This window comes from Meles meles, chromosome X (genome assembly GCF_922984935.1).
Source record: "Meles meles chromosome X, mMelMel3.1 paternal haplotype, whole genome shotgun sequence".
Classification (NCBI taxonomy): Eukaryota; Metazoa; Chordata; class Mammalia; order Carnivora; family Mustelidae; genus Meles; species Meles meles.
The window spans coordinates 57,632,816-57,650,137 of NC_060087.1; positions in this window are offsets into that span (position 1 = coordinate 57,632,816).

Below are 17,322 nucleotides of genomic sequence, written 5' to 3' on the forward strand. Positions count from 1 at the left end.
CTACTATGTACTGAGTGTGCTAAGTATAAATAGGTATTATTTCACTGACACCTGGCAGTAGCCCCCTTATGTAAACAGTGAACCCACAGTTCACGGATGAGGCACCAGGCTTTGAGAAGTGAAGTGTGTTTCCTAAGGGAACCCTGCTAGAAGATAACAGAACCAGCATTCAGATCTAAGTCTGTCTGGTCCCAAAGCCGTAGATTCTTCAATAATAACAAATAACACCTATTGAGAATTTACTTTCTGCCAGGCATGATACTAAATCTATACTAAATGCTTTAACTCATTTAACTTAAACCTCCCAACTAGATAGGTGCTGCTATTATTCCCCATTTTACAACTGGGAAAACTAAGGCCATAGCAAGCCCGAGGTCACCTGGTTAGAAAGTAACAAAGCTGCAGTTTGAATCCAGGCAGTCTACCTCCAGAGTTCATGGGCTTAACACTGCTTTCTAATATCCTCAAAGCTAAACTGGTGTGAGAAGCCCAGAAAACTGAAACCAATCTCCTGGCCTCTTAGGTCACTGTTTTGTGCGCTATTGCCTCTAGAGTGAATGTCCAAAGCCCCTTCCTCCCAGTAGCCTGAATCTAAAGAAGGAGATAGACTCCAGGGAGCAAGAGGTCATGTGGCCATCCTTGGAGGTCTGTTCTCCTGCCATTCAGCCTCTCCTCCAAAAGTTGTTTCATGGTTCTCCATCCTCAGGTCCCTGGCTGTGGGGGAAGAGGGAACACTACTCTGCTCTGGGTCTTCATGTTACTCTCCCATCCCGTGCAAGGGGCTTTACCTTATAAGACTGTGTCCAGTTGGAAGAGAGCGGGAAGGAGCCAGTTGTCTTGTCTATGGCTGACTGTCATCCTGACAGGGCCCAACAGAACAGACATCTGAGGCACCACAGAGGCCAGAGCTAGAGAGAAGATGAGAGATCACTTATTGTAACCTCCCCAGGAGACAAATGGGGAAACAAAGGGCCACAGAGTAAATTGTAAGCAGAGCTGGAAAGATTCTCACAGACTCTTGGGACAAACCTCTGGACCAAACTGCTAATGAAGAAAATCCTCAAAGAAGCAGTGGCATCCTCAGAGAGTACCAGGATTTGTTCCTTTGCCCGAACAGCTGGGATCTCTGAAAGGGAAGTGAGGTCAGGGGGAGTAAGTTATTCTGGGCCTTGTGATGACACATGCCCCCAGAGATTCATGCGTGGCCCTTTGCCATGGAGTTCCTAGGAGCCTTCTGGCTGCCAGCCACAGCATCCTGCCTGCTGAGGCTTGGGGGAGGGGAGAATCACTGCTTCTTAATGCTTCCTGCCCGTAAAGCCTCTAGAACTGTCTGGTGCCAACTTGATTTTTGTTGAAAGAACTGACTTCAGTGTTTCCAGGAGGTTCAAGTTCAGATTCCAAGCTGAACTTCTGGATCTGTTCAGCCTGGAGTGCTTAGGTTTCTGAGCATGGAAATAGATGAAGGAGGAAAGCTATCATCTCTTCAGATGTTCGGAAAAGGGCATATACCCGGGTGATCCAAGGCACGAGAGAGTTACGATGGCCTGAGGCAGGTAGATCAATGAAATGGCCTTTGTGGACTCAGATTCTCTTTGGAACACTACCTGATTTCTTATGGGCAGCACAGGAGGTCTAAGAGGAGCTGTAATTATTGTCCAGAATGCAGTTTCTTCTAGACTTGCCCAGTACCTAACCCCAAATGGGAGTCATACAAAAGACCTGGGACTTAGACAACTGTGACCCTGCCTCTCACAGCACAGCTGGGAAAACTGAGGTCCAAAAAGGAAAGTGCCATCCCAGGGTGCCAGAGTGATTCACGATTCTTAACTTGAGAGTCGGGGTTGGAGAATGAGAATGACCCAGGGACCAAAGGTCCAGAGTCTCATGGCTGAGAAAGTTTCCCAGGCTCATAGCTTTTCCGCTTCAGCCAGCTGTCTTCACAGTTGCCTGGGTCCTGCTTGGGTTGATTGTTTGCCTCCCTGGGCTCTTTTCCTGGCACTCTTTCCACAGCCCCTGTGTGGTTTTGGTTGTACACAGAGTCCCCCAAGGAGAGCTGGTGTGTCATTCCACAGGAGGCAAGAAGGCATGCATGCCAGAGTGCAGGTGGCAGAGTGACGGGGGAGCCAGCAGGCAGGACAGACTCCTCCAAGCTTGGGAACTGCAATGTTCAAGGAATTTCAACTGGCATTGCTCTCCACTCCCAGCCAACTGGTTAACGGTGCCAGAGTTTGAATCAGTGACCCGCCTCCTGGTCCCTCCTCCTTAGTTAGCTTCTCTCTCCCTCCTTCCCTCCCACCTTCCCTCCCTGGGGCCCTTTGGGAGGCGCCTGAAGAGGAGGCAAGCTGAGCTCAGGCCAGCAGCCGCTGCTCTGTTCCTCTCTCCTCCCTGGTGCACTGGTGCAGTAGATGGAGCACAGGGCTGGGGCTGATTCTCACGGAGGCACGCATCCTCTCCAGTCTAGTCCCTAGAGAGAAAAACGCCTGTGCCCATCAGGCCAGCTCCCTGCACCCCACCATGCCTCTGCTGGATGTTTTCTGGGCTTGCTTCAGGAAAGTGAAGGTAAGTGATTGCACAGACCTAGCCCGCTGTGCTGCTCAGAGAAGAAGGAGGCAGCTGGGGACCACTGAGTCCCAGTGGGAAGGCAGTTGGGCTTCTGAGACTCGTTTGGAGCTGGAAAGAATTGATTCAAATCTTGCTTCTGTCACTTTAACCAGCTCTATAAATGTCTGCTATTTTCCCATGAAAATAAGTCAACTAGCTGACTATCATAAAACCTGCCTCCGTTGCTTCCCAGGCCTTGCCACAAAGGCAAGATTCTTAACCCCTTTGAGCCTCAGTTTCCTCAGCTTTAAAATGAAGCTAGTAGTGGTACCAATCTCTATAAGGTGATGAGGTTGGTATTATTGTTTATATATGAAATGTTTGCAAATAAAAGAGATAATGCGTGTTAAGTTCCTAGCATGATGCCTTGCATATAGCATCCATATGAGTAACAGTAACTATTATTATGATTATTATTATTAATTTCCATCAACATATATCAAGCTCTGTGTTAGGCACCATAGGAGTTCCACGAAGACAAAAAGGGACAATGCTTCTGTCCTCAAAGATGAGGTAAGGAAAGTGACAGATCTTTATTAAGAACCAGTAGTGCTAGACACTATGCTGGATAGCTGGTCAGTAAATATTTGTTGAGTGCCTACTGTATCCTGGGCATGAGGAATACATGAGCACAACAGGACCCACAGGGATTTGTAGGGCATAATTTCTGCTCTCAGGATCCTAGGAACTGATATTTATTTAGTATCTGCTATATATCAGACAGAGGCACTTTCAGTTCATTAACTGTGGTGGTAATCTTTACCAAAACCATTATTTTCCTGTTCTTATAGATGCAGAAGGGACACTGTAAAAGATTAAGGAAGGTCACTCAGCTATGCCTGACAGAGTTAGGATCTGAACTCCTAAGTCCATACCTCTCTTGAGACTGTGTGGCTTCCCTCAATTTAATTCAGGAGGGAAACTTTTAACTAACTAGCCTGACTGAGGGAAGGCTGGGACCCTTGGAAGAAAAAATCACTTCCACCAGAAGGGACTTGGAAAGGTTTCACCAGAGGTCACATTTGGGCTGAGCCTGTGGCTTGAAGGAAGGGAAGATTTTGTCAGTCCAAAAAGCGGGGAAGGGCATTCCAGGCATGCCTGGCAGAGGGACATTTGTGAGCAAGAGTCTGGAGGCAGTCAGATGGTGGGGAGTTTAGGGGAGGGCTTGTTTCGGGCATCCCTCAAGTACAGAAAAACTTCTCTTCGGAGGGAAGAGAAGTTAGAGAGGGGGAATGGGGCTGCCTCCTGTAGGGTTTGCAATTGATTCATGAGGCTGTGGTCTTCACCTAGTGGGGGGTCCTAAATGAGGTTTTCACCCATCTGCCGTGAAATGGAAGAAAAGTGGGAATAATGTACAATTTCTAGAAAGCTAAATTAACTCAATTCAAAAGACTGTTCTTTGTTTAGAGATTATTAGTCCTTCTGATGGGGTGGGATTCAAGAGCAAGAGATTTTAAAATATGAGCAAATAAAAAGTTTGCAGCAGTCTGTTCCCTTATCTGTTTATTTAAAAATTGCCTTTCTCATCTATGAAATTCCAAAGTCCAGAGACTGTTCTCTTAAGGGATCAGGAAGATTTCAGTAAAGTAGGGATATAATTCAATGGACACTTAAGAAATGCACTCCAGCAGTCTTCCACTCTGGTGTGGAAAGACCCAAGTGATGATGCCAAGTCCAGGAAGGTGGGTGTGATGGCAATGAGCCTGTGTGGGGAGGAGAGGATGGGAGATGGATAATGGTAAAGAGAAGGTGGGGGAGAAGCAAAAATGTCTGTGAGATTTGACACCTGATTGGTACCACTGTCCTCTACTCTGGCTAACCATTCTGGGTGCTTGGCAGGTATTGAAATCACTTCGCAGTCATTACCTCAGTCTTTCAGACTCCCAGCTAACACTCCCCGCCCATGTCAGCCTCTTAGAAATTTTTAGGACAGGAGAGTCCCCCAAAAGGCTTGGAGACCTCTATCCCTGTCCCAGATAATAGCATACACACACACACACACACACACACATACACACACACTCACTCATGCATATCCACAAACACAGGATGTACCCATGTGTATGTGTTTATAATTACACACTCATGTGCATAGACACACCATTCAAGTGTGCACACACATGCATAGCAAGACAAACGCATACACGTACATGTTCACGCACAGTGCACATCCCCAATTACATGAACTCATGCACATATGCCTGCATACACATACAGAGACAGGCATACAGGTACACAAAGAGACACCCTCCCTTGCACAAGCATGCAGACACACACAGACCTAGACATGTACACAAAATCACGTAGATGTACAAAAGTGTGCACATGGCACAAAGGTACATGTGCACGCACGCCCACACACAGGGCTGTGGCAGATGTTATATCTCAGAGTTAAGAGGCAGCCTGCCACACCCTGCATGCTACTTTGCCAATGCTAATGCTTTGAGGTCCCAGTCAGATAGGCAGGCCTTCTGGGCTTCTAAGCCCGGTCAGAGGCTGCGCTGAGCCACCCTCACTTTCTGAGCCAGGCTCCTTTGTGAGCAGTCACCTGACTGTGGGAAACCTGACTGCGGAGATGGGCACGAGTGTAGCCGAGTTGACCATAGCTGAGAGGGATCTTTTATATTGTCTCATTCAAACTTCTTGTGGTCCTAACGGAGAAACCGAGCCCTCTATCTTCCCATACCATATGGTGCTCTCCATCAGCTGAAGAGGTGTGAATGGGGGTGGAAGCAGAGAAACTTAGGTTTGAATTCCACCCCCCTGATATACACACACACACACACACACACACACACACACACACACACACACTACCTTTGTGCCTTTGAGCAAGTCCTCTCTGAGCATCTGTTTTCCTATCTAAAAAAAAATGATACTAATCAGCGCCCGCCTTACAGATTTGGGGAGGTTGTGTCTTTAAGGTGCTTAGCATGGGGGTAGGTGGTCAACACATGACTTGTTGGAAGCATATTTCCAAACTGTATACCGGGGGCACTGAGGCAAAGAACAAGGATTATTCTCTATTTGGAGACTCCAGGGTTAAGATCTCAGGTCTTATCTGCTCCTTAGCCACAACTTCCCTTCAGCACCCTATACTCTGACCCTGCCTGAATTTAGAACCAGAAGAAACCCATCTGGGAGCTGAGAGGTGCCACCTCAGAAGCCAGGGATACTGGGAAGGTAGCAAAACACCAGGCCAGGGCCCAGGACTGCTTGAGCTGTGCTGGGATTAGAAACAGCCGGAGGATAAGACCTTTGAAGGATGTGAGATGAACCCAAAATAAATAGTTCCAGATGCATCTGATGTTTCTTCCCCAGAGGCCAGCAGGGGCCAGAAAGGTATCAGAGGCCTCTTACCACAACCACACATGCATATGAGTCCCTGCTTCAGCCTCACACTCATACTCACACGTGCACACACCACATAGAACTCCTTCTTTGATGTGTTCTTTTGCTCCCTCCCAGCACCTAGCATGGTGTTAATGCACATAAAAAATGATGAGCATTTGGATCCCCCTCATGGAACTCTCTTTGTATCAGGTGGGCATATTTTTCTTGGAGGGCACTAGCCTGAAGGTGGAGAATCTGACTGGAGCTCCATCTCAGCCATGACCTACCTGTAGGTGACTTTGACAGGGTCAATTCTTCCTGCTGTATCTCAATTCTTTTCTCTTAGAACAGATAGTCATAAAATACCAGAGATGGAAAGATCCCCAGAGGTGACCTGTTCCTCCCCCTTCCCTCCCTCTAAACTACAGATGAGACCCAAAGATGGAAAGAGACATGCTCAAGGTCACAGGGAAGGAAGGCAGTCAGGACACAGCTGGGTCCACACATGGTCTATGTAATAGACCATAATCTCCTTCCTTCCACTGCGGCAAAATCCAAACACAGCTTGTCTGCAGTAGAATCTAAGGGCAATACCAGGTGGGACTTTTACACACATATCACATATACATGTACACATAAGCATACATGGTAATACCCATATCTCACCCAGGAGGCAAAGCAAATTATGGACAGAAAAGTCCTTTGTAAACTGGGAAGCCTCAGAGACTTTAGCCGTTCAGTCATGGTCCAACAAGGGACACCATTTTTCCCCAGTCACTATACTCACATATTTAGTCATGCATATGGGTGCATAGGTGCACAAGGGCTCTCCTGATTCACCCAAGGGCATATTCTTAAGCACCCTGTCCTGTGAATGCACTGCCAGAGTGTACATGGGACTTGTATGTGGCTGTTCTTACACCTGATTCTTAGGTACCTGTTCATATGGGTGTGTGCTTTCACACTCCCTCCGCCTGCTCATATTTATGTATCTACATACACTCACGGGAGCATACATACTCATGTGTGCTTCTTCACACCTGGGGCTCTTTCTGTCCCTAGGCCAATTCACAACTTCCCAGTCTTTGTGCAGAATCAGTCTGGCAGAATATGGGGTGAAAGTGTGATGGGAACTGGGTGATTCAGCTGTTGTACTCCCAGCCTCCAGGATGTCTCTGCTTTTACAGGCCTTTGTCCTTATTGTCCCAAGGAAGACCAATTTGCCACATGCAGTGTGTACTCATTGTGGGAGAGGCAGGAAGGAGCGTAGAGAATTCAGGAAAGGATATGAATGTATAGAAACTCTTAAATGTTTCTGGATGGTAGTCCCACATTCCATGTAGGAGTCCTAGCACATCTTGCCAAAAGGATGGCCAGATATTGTTGCATGCCTCCAGTGATGTAGAGCTCACCACCTCTTCAAATAGGCTGTTTCTTTTTTGTAAGGTTTGTTTATTTATTTGAAAGAGAGAAAGGGGACAAAGGGAGAGAGATAGAGAGTGAGAGAGAGAGAGAGTCCAAAACAGACTCCCCACTGAGCATGAAGCCCAACTCGGAGTTTAATCTCACAACTCCAAGATCATGACCTGAGCAGAAACCAAGAGCCAGATGTGCAAGACCCATTTCATCTGAGGACACTGTCACGGGTCCCTTAACCAGTGTGTGTGTGTGTGTGTGTGTGTGTGTGTCTGGTAGGTGTACACCTGTACATCTGAGACTTGTACATATAGTCACCTCTCAATTATTGGATTCAAAGAAAAGAATTATGACATAATCTCGGGTCATGGGAAAGCCACTTAACAAGTGCAGGGCAAGGCCTTATACCCTATAGAAGGTATCTTCACCCTCGGGATCTCTCTTTGCAGTTCCACAGTTTAGTCAACTTGAGTGGTAGGTACTGGCTCCTGACATAGGTGAAAAATCCATACTATGGTTTGCCCCTGTGTGGCTAATGGTAAATCGCTAAGTTGCTGGCATATGTCACGTATTTGTGAGACCCAAGTCAATAGTCTGAAGTAAAAGAAGAGGTGTGCTAACATTATTGGCACACATGGACTTAAAGAGAGTTTTGAGTTGGTTTCTGGGTGATCTAGAAAGCTTTCTGGGAGGAGATTTCTGACTCAGAACAGAAAGCAGATGTGCGGAAACAACACTGGACATGGAGTCAGACTAGCTTGGGTGTAATGCCCAGCTCTGCCATATCTAAGCTGAGTGGTCTTGGGCAAGCCGTCTCTCCTCAGTGGATCAGACTTAGTGGAATTGGCAATGAAATAATGTGTATACAAGCCCAACACATAGTAGGTGCACAATTGGATCAGAATCTGAAGATATGATCCATGGAGAAAAAGAGTAGGAAGGCTTCTTCAAGGAGGAGTAAGTTTGGAGACCTGAGAAAGAGGAGGCACAGAGCCAGGGGGCTTGCCCTGGATATAGAAATTGGGTGTGGACAATCATGGGAGCAGGGGTCAAAATGAGAGCAGGGATCAAATTTGGGTGGGGAGTTCAACTTTACTGAGGGTGCTCTTGATGCAGTGAAAAAACCAGGGTCTCTAAAATAAAAAAACATGGAGTCAAGCCCTTCACTCTCTGAGCCACAACTTGCTAGCTGTGTGAGCTGTGTGACTTTGAGAAAAGCACTTCGCCCTTTTGAGCTTTAGTTTCCTGCTCTGTGAAATGGAGGTGATAATAGTGCCCACTTCATAAAGTTGTTATGAGGCTTAACTGAGTTAACGTATATAAAACACCTGGCACCCAGTTAGTGAGCATTAACCATTTTTATTATTTGTCCACTGGGGAAAATTATAACTCTTACCTCACAAGGTTGAAGTGAGGATCACATGAAATAATGACGGCAAGGCCTGTTGACATGTTTATTTATTGTTATCTTGAAGAAAATGGGAAGTTTCCTTGAACTGGGCACAGTCTTGAGGAATTCATTCCTTCACTCATTACCAGGCAATATTTATTCAGGGCCTACTATGTGCCAGACACTGTGTCAGACCCTGAGGAGATAGACAAGGGTTGACAAAATAGCTGTGGGCCTCTAACCTCATGGAACTTACTGTCTAGTGGATATAAAATGAGAGTTTTTCATACTCACAATCCTCAAGTGCCCTGTTGGTGGGTATGACTGATTCAGTCCAGAAAATGCCAAGGTATGAAACTGTTCACTTAACAATTTTAGTCTAGCTAGCACCAGTGCCTGACAATTCCCATCTAGTCTTCAAGGCAAAGGAATGGCTAAGCTTCCTGCAACAGCATAGCCAGAACCATCTTAAAAGTGGGCAGATGGGAGATGGAGATAGGGACCTCCAGAACTTGCCTGATCTGAACTCTTAACCCTGGTTCCTCTCTTCCAGTTGCTCCATTTCAGCAGAATTGATACTGTTTGATCAAGTTATCAAGAGTTTGGGTAATATTTGTTCTGAGAACTGGGAAAGATGGAGATGGGCACTGGGGAGGTGAAATGGAGTGGGAAGCAAAGCTTTGACTTTGACTTATGTGTTGGACACTAATTCTTACTTTACCTTTAGTTTCATTGGCACCAGAAGGAGTATGAGTGGGGGGCTGGTGGGAGTGGAAGACATATCTGACAATATGACTGTGAAGACAGAATTAACTGGAAATGGTTGCAGATTGGCAATGCCAGGATTGGTTTTTTTCCCCTCCAAAGTACTACAGAAAGTTATTAGCTAACATTTACAGAGAACACATTATGTGGTAGACACTGTTCCATGCCCTTCACATATATTAACTAAATTTATCATCACAATAACTACAAGGTAATTATTCGCATCATCCTCATTTTACTGAAACACAGAAAAAAAACTTAGGAAAACTAATCCAAGGTCACACAACTATTATTGGGATTTTAAACCCATGTAATCCAGGCCCAAAGTCCATGTTCTATCCACCATGTTTTTGTAATCTCTGCTCAGTTTCTGCACCAATAAAGTGACTATGTTAGACCAGTTTATCTCTGAGAGTCTTTTCAGCTCTTTCACTCTCATCATTTTTCATATATAGTTATTTCAACTTCCAAACAAAATGGAAAGCAAAACTGCTCTCCAAATGTCAGTGATGTCTACTCAAGTTCCCTGGGGAAGGGGCAGGGAGCTCAGGCTCAGGAAAATGAGCCTGCCCTGGAGGTTGGTCCTCCCAGCAGCCAGCAGGGCCTGAGAACAGCTGGAGGCTTGGCAAACTCTGGAAGCCATGGCGTGGCCTGCATTTCCAAGTTACTAGGAACAATAAGAGGGAGCAGCAGCTCAAGTGGCCTATGCTGGGATATGGGTTTGAGGTTTCACAGAGGGGTGGAGGAGTGGAGTTCCTTGACCCCAGTTCTCTGGTCCACCCCTCAAGATGCTGCTGCTGCTGCAACCTGGGACCTTAGAGTCCACTTCAACTGGCAGTTCCAAGGTTTGGGTTGCCAAGGGGCAGAAAAAAGGAAGCCCTGCACTTGGGGAATGGGATTTGACGTCCTGCAAATTGGTGTGGACTGACTTTCCCTGGGCTCTTCTCTGCCCTGGGCTGGGTCACCCTTGGAGCTTGGGAGAAGAATATGGTATAATGACACAATCCAGTAGCTCCTGGAAATGGGACACTAATCTTCTAGCCCAGGTCAGCCTCTACTTCCCCTCTCTAAGCCCCTGTTTCCTCAAGTACCACATGGGGAGGATATTCTCTACTTCATAATTGATTACAATGATTACATATATGGGAGGGCCTGCCGTACAGTAGGAACTCAGTAAATCTGAATTAAATTTAAAGATAGTTGATTGGATGTTCTAGGTGATACTGGACCTATGGTTTGTGCTCTGAGTTTCCTCATCTGAAAAAATAAGATTTGCCTGGTTGAGGAAAGCCTGGACTTAGGAACATCCTCTAGAAGTGAAAAGATAGTAGGAAACCTGATATTACTACCCCAAGGCTCAGGAAATGGGCTATTTAGGTGACTCCCTTCTTCTCTTCTCCCCACCCCTACTCCCACCCCTTGTTGAACTAGATGTAGAGTCTGTAAAAAAGGCTTTGCTCCACCCTGGAACTACTGTGTCTCCACCTCTTCAGTCTTTCCCTGCACTCACTCCATCCAAGGCCCCTCTCCTGGAAGGTCTCTCAATCTCTGGGCAGGAAGAAGGGTCTCTGTTGGCTGGTAGGAAAGTCAAGCCTTAGAGATATGACATTCCTGAGATTATCCAGAGAACCCCTGGGGGTTGCAGCTGTGAACTCACTCTCCCCCCTGGCTCTCTCTTGCCTGCTGTGGAGGCAGAAGGACAGGAAGGAAGGACAGAAGGATAGAAAGAGTCCCAAAGGCAAAGGGCTGGGCCTGGAACAGCTCTGCTGACCAGGTGAGAAATGGGGAGTGAGAGAGAAGGAAAGGAGGCCCTTCCACAACTGGCAGGAAGGAATTAAAGTGAAAACAGTTCAAGGCAGCAAGAATTGCTGTCATGGGAAGAATTATATAATGATACACAAATCAGCATTCCTGAGCCTACAGGTCAGATACTTTTTTGGGGGGTTGGTGAAGTGAGTAGATATGAGACCACCATAGTTCTGGTGGCTAGGAAAGGACAGTCAGGCTTTCTAGGGCCACACTTCTAGCAATCATAGGACACTTTGTACCCTCAGAGAAGGCACAAAGGAAGTAGACCCTCTGGGGATTCCTCACAAGGCTGTCCCAGACTCTCTTCTACAAAGATCTAGAAATCATGTCTTCTATTGCCCTTTCCCAGCTGGGATTGTCCCTTGCCCTCCTCCCTGTGATGGGAGGATGAGAATTATGAAGGACTCATCTATCATTATAGGCAACAAAGAATTGGAGGACCAGCAAAGAATTGGTCAAAGGCACATGGTCAGGCCCAGAATGCCTGTGTAGGTCAGTCTTACTCTAAATTAGGTCTCCTTTCCTCTTTCCAGGAAAGAGGTTGGCATCCCTGAGGGCTGTAGCACCCTCTCTCAACAGACATCACACCCTGAACAGGAGCACATGTCCCCAGGCCTCCAGGATGGGGTTTAAAAGTGGCATCATGACACCAATGCTCCAATTTAGGACCTGGAGCCAGGATGATTCCAGACTCTGCCCACACAACGCCCTTCATTACCCAGATATCTCCATATTGGACTCTGAGCTCCTCTAAGGACCCAGCCTTTGTCTTACCCACCCCCGTGTCCAGCTCCACACATCCCCTATTCTGGCCCTAGCCTAGAGGGACTTGGCTGAGTGTATAGGACATACATACATACTCAGACACATACCACTGGGCAGACCCACTGCACCCCATCCCAGCAGAGAAACCTTAAGATGCAGAGACATCAGCTCTTGAGGAATCAGAAAGCCCTGCTTCCCACAGTGGCCACAGTCTGTGTTGGCAAAACACCAGCTGGGGCTGGGCGGAGGTGGTGAGGGCCTACTCTGGAGGCCAGGAGGGGCAGGCTGTGAATAGGGTTCTGTGTGACCTAGCTGATAGGGCTGGGGGAGGCTGGAATGTGAAGAATGTGCTCTCATGACTGGCCCCAAGCTTGAGCCTGAGGCAAGGGCTGGCCAGGGGATGAGGGGGAGCAGAGAAACCAGGCAAATAAGGTTTGAATAGTCTCCAGGCTTGCCCTCAGATAGCAGGGCAAGGGCTGGTTACAGGACTTGCAGGCCCAGCAGAGAAGTTGCTGGAGAGAGTGTGGTCCATCCCTGCCACTTATGGCTGAGGACTCCTTGGGTTTGGACAAGGTCTGCCTTTGCAACTTCTCTCCAAACCACCCTACTCAGACCTCCCACCTTCTCACCCAGCAGCAAGCTTTCTGTTCCCATCCCCCTTTTAGCTCGTGTTCTCTCTTTTTAACGCTTTCAACATGATTCCCTGTTTCTCTCAAAAACTCCTGATTTGTCTTTTTATTACCCACTAGACTGCAAGCTCCTTGAAGGGCAGAGACTACATCTGCTTCTGTTGGACTTTGCATCTGTGGGTCTACCACAGTGCCTTCTGGACAGCTCTGGCAGATTCTCCACAGACCCCTCAAATCCAACAACTTCAAAACCGTGATTCATTACAAAAGGAAGATTCCCCTTCCCCCTACTCCCAACCATGCCTTTTCCTCCCTTCCTGACCTCAGTTAATAGCCCTGTTATTCACACAGTTGCATAGGTCAGAAACTTTGGATTCACCTTCGACTCCTTTTTTGTGTTTCCATATCCTGTCATTGACCTTGGTTTTACCATGTAAATAGTTCATATATTGGTTCTCTCCTTTTCTATCCCAAAGGCATTGCTGCAATCTGCTCTGGCCTCTCTGTCTCTAGTTTTGTCTAACCTCCCCCAGTCCCATTCCCAATCTATTTTTCACCCAACAGATAAAATAACATTTTGAAATATAAATCTGACTATGGTACCCTTCTCTTTAAGCCCCTTCAATGGCTCCCCAGTGGGCTCTGGATAAGGTTCAAGCTCCTTCACATGACCTACAAGGTCCATAATCTGGTCCCTACCCACTGTTCCAGACTCATTTCTTACTCTGCTCTCCAGCAAGACTATACACTTGCACAAATCACATGATTTTATACCTCCTTGCCCTTTTCTATGCTCTTCTTTCTACCTGCCGTGCTCTTTGCCCTCTTGTCTGCCTCATAAACAACTATTCACCTTTTTTTAAAAAAAAGATATTATTAATTTATTTGACAGAGACGGTGAGAGGGAACACAGGCAGGGGGAGTGGGAGAGGGAGAAGCAGGTTTCCCGCAGAGCAGGGAGCCCCACATGGGACTCGATCCCAGGACCCCGGGATCATGACCTGAGCCGAAGGCAGAACCCCAACCAACTAAGCCACACAGGTATCCCAACTATTCATCTTTTAACACCTGTTCCAAATGTTGCTTCCTTCATGAAGGCCCTCTTGACAATGCGTCTGCATTCCCAGAACTCCGTTTGCTGATATTCACAAGGTTTCATACTTTCCAATAGCATTTACATGGAACTGTGATGATTTGTGCATGTGGCTTCCCCTCCCACCCACTTGGTTGTGATTTGCTCAAGGGCAGGGAATGTGCCCAATTTGTCTGAATACCTGAATACCTAGCATAGGGGCTGGCCCTGACAAAGCCTGTGGGGAATGAATGAATGAATGAGTGAGTGATTGGAACACTGTCACTATTAATCCTGGTCCTTTTCCATAGTGGCTATCTCTGTAACTGCTAGGTTCCCGGGTTCAGAACAGCCCCAAGTACGGGGAATATGTTCTACAACAGGAAACAAAAAGAGCCTCCACTCTGTAGCAGAACACTCTGATGTAGAAGTTTATGCCTCACCTTTCCCTGTAAGATTCTCAGCCACTAAGATCAGGATCCAAAGGAGAGTGGAACTCATAGTTCTGGTCCAGTCTAGGTTATCTGGGACCCCACGGAGAGAAAAATAGGATACAATAAAATTGGGAGCTCCATAGGCCTAAAATATAAACTTGGTTCTGACATGTGGATAAGTCATTTCACTTCTCTGGACTCATTTTCCTCATGTGTTACATGAGAATAAAAAAAAACTTACCTTGTGGAATGTGTGTGACAACCAAGTCACTTATTTGTAACCTGTAAATTCCTGTGTAAAATTAAAGCCTAATTAGCACCTGAACTATCTTTAATTCTGTCACACCCATGATGGTTTAGGAGATAGGGTGGGAGAAGAGGGAATTGAAAGTGAATAGAACAGGACTGCAGAGTAACAGTCTGCTCCACCTATGAGTTCATCTCCTAATTTCTCAGAATGGTCACATTTAGGACCTCACAGGGGACGGCTTCCTCCTTCTCTCCCACTCCTTTATCCTTTTCTTTTACTCCCCTTTTGTCCACCACTGAGAATTATATTGACTTGCTTAATCATAGGTCTCATAGCTTGTAGGGGAATTCCGTATATGTCCCTCTTGATTGGTCTTTCCCCTCTTTCTCCACCTATCTCATTCTATAATTTGTTATCTTGCTCATACTAGCATCCCTCAAGGTCCTTGCCAATTAACACTGGGGAACACCATCCATCCCTCCCGTCCTCTGTGGCAATTGTATGTTGAAGATTCACCATACTGTGGTCTACCAAGGTGGAGCTGAACTTTATCCATTTTAAAGTGATCTAGGGCTGAGACTAATCTCCTAAGACTAGCAATCATTGTAGTCAAGTGTCTGCACCTGGTGTGGCAATCATTGTTCAGGGTATAGGAGAGATGACAAATAACTATGACAACTCCTTTCCTGATAAGCTTTTGATTGGCTGCATCTCTTCTTTCAAATTAACATCCCAACATTTCCTGAACTACTGCAAAATCCTCCTAAAAGTTCTCCCTGCTTCCACTCTAGCTCCACAATGCATTCCCCACATAGCAGCCAGATAATTATCTTTTTAAAGTTAAAATCAGATATTGTCATTCTCCTCTACACCCTCCAATGGCTTCATAATGCAATTTAAATCAAAGTCCCAGTTATCACCCTGCCCCTCAAAATCCCTTGCCTCTCTCTTCAACCTCTGCCTGGAATATTCTGCACCAAGATTGTCACATGACTGGCTTTGTCTTATCATGAAAGCCTCCGTTCAAATTTCAGATCCTCAGTATAATAATAAAGGGGACAATCTGACAAGATCTCAGGGTCCTGGGATCGAGTCCCACATCGGGCTCTCTGCTCGGCGGGGAGCCTGCTTCCCTCTGTCTCTGCCTGCCTCTCTGCCTACCTGTGATCTCTCTCTCTCTCGCTGTCAAATAAATAAATAAAAATCTTAAAAAAAAAATTAAAAAAAAAGAAGCTGTAACAATTGTAAACATTTATGCACCCACCATAGGACCACCAAAATACATAAAACAGTTAAAAACAAACATAAGGGAACTTATCAGTAATAATACAATAATAATAGGGGCCTTGAACACCCCACTTATATCAATGGACAGATCACCTGAACAGAAAATGAACAAGAAAACAATGGCTATGAATGACACACTGGAACCGATGGATTTAACAGATATATGCAGAACTTTCCATCCTAAAACAACAGAATGCATATCCTTTACAAATGCACATGGATCATTCTCCAAAACAAATCACACATTAGGCCACAAAACAATCATCAAAAAGTTCAAGAAGATCAAAGTCATGCCATACATCTTTTCTGACCATAAAGCTATGAAACTCGAAGTCAATGACAAGAAAATCTCTGGAAACACCACAAATACATGCAGATTAAATAACATGCTACTAAACAATAAAGGAAGAAATAGAAGTATATGGAAAAAATGGAATTGAAAACACAAAGGTCCAAATCTTTTGGGATGCATCAAAAGTAGTTCTGAGAGGGAAGTATATAGCAATATGGGCCTACTTCAAGAAGCAAGAAAAAAACCCAAATAAATAACCTAACCATACTTCTAAAGAAGCTGGAAAAAGAACAACAAACAAAACCTAAAATCAGCATAAGAAAGGAAATAAAAAAGACTACAGCAGAAATAAATGATACAGAAACTAAAAAACAGCAACAACAAAAAACCACAGTAGAACAGATCAATGAAAACAGAAGTCAGTTCTTTGAAAAAAAAAACAATAAAATTGATAAATGCCTATCCAGACTTATAAAGAAAAAAAGGAGAAAAGATTCAAATAAATAAAATCACAAATGAGAGAGAAGAAATAATAAGCAAAACCATGGAAATACAAATATTTCTAAGAGAATATTATTGAAAAACTACATGCCAACAAATTGGAAAAACTAGAAGAAATGGATAAATTCCTGGAAACATAAACTACAAAAACTGGAACAGGAAAAAATAGAAAATTTGAGCAGACCAATAACCAGCAAAGAAATTGAATAAGTCATCAAAAAACTGTCAAGAAACCAAAGTCCAGGACCAGATAGCTTCACAGGACAATTCTACCAACATTTAAAGAAGTGTTAATACCTATTCTTCTTAACCTATTCCAGAAAATTAAAAAAAGGAAAATTTCCAAATTCATTCTATGAGGCCAGCATTACCTTGATACCAAGATACTAAAAACAGATAAAGACGCCACTAAAAAAAGAGAACTACAGGCCAATATCCCTGATGAACATGGCTGCAAAAATTCTCAACAAAATACTACCAAACCAAACCCAACAATATATTTTTAAAAAATCATTCATCACAATTAAGTGGGATTTATTCCTTGGGTTGCAAGGGTGGTTCAATATTTGCAAATCAATCACTGTGACAAATCACATCAATAAAATAAGGGATAAAACCATGTGGTCATTTTAATAGATGCAGGAAAAGCATTTGACAAAGTATAACAACCATTCATGATAAAAACCTTCAACAAACTAGGGCTAGAGGGAACAGACCTCAACATAATAAAGGCCACCTATGAAAAACCCACAGTTAACAGCACCCTTAATGGGCAAAA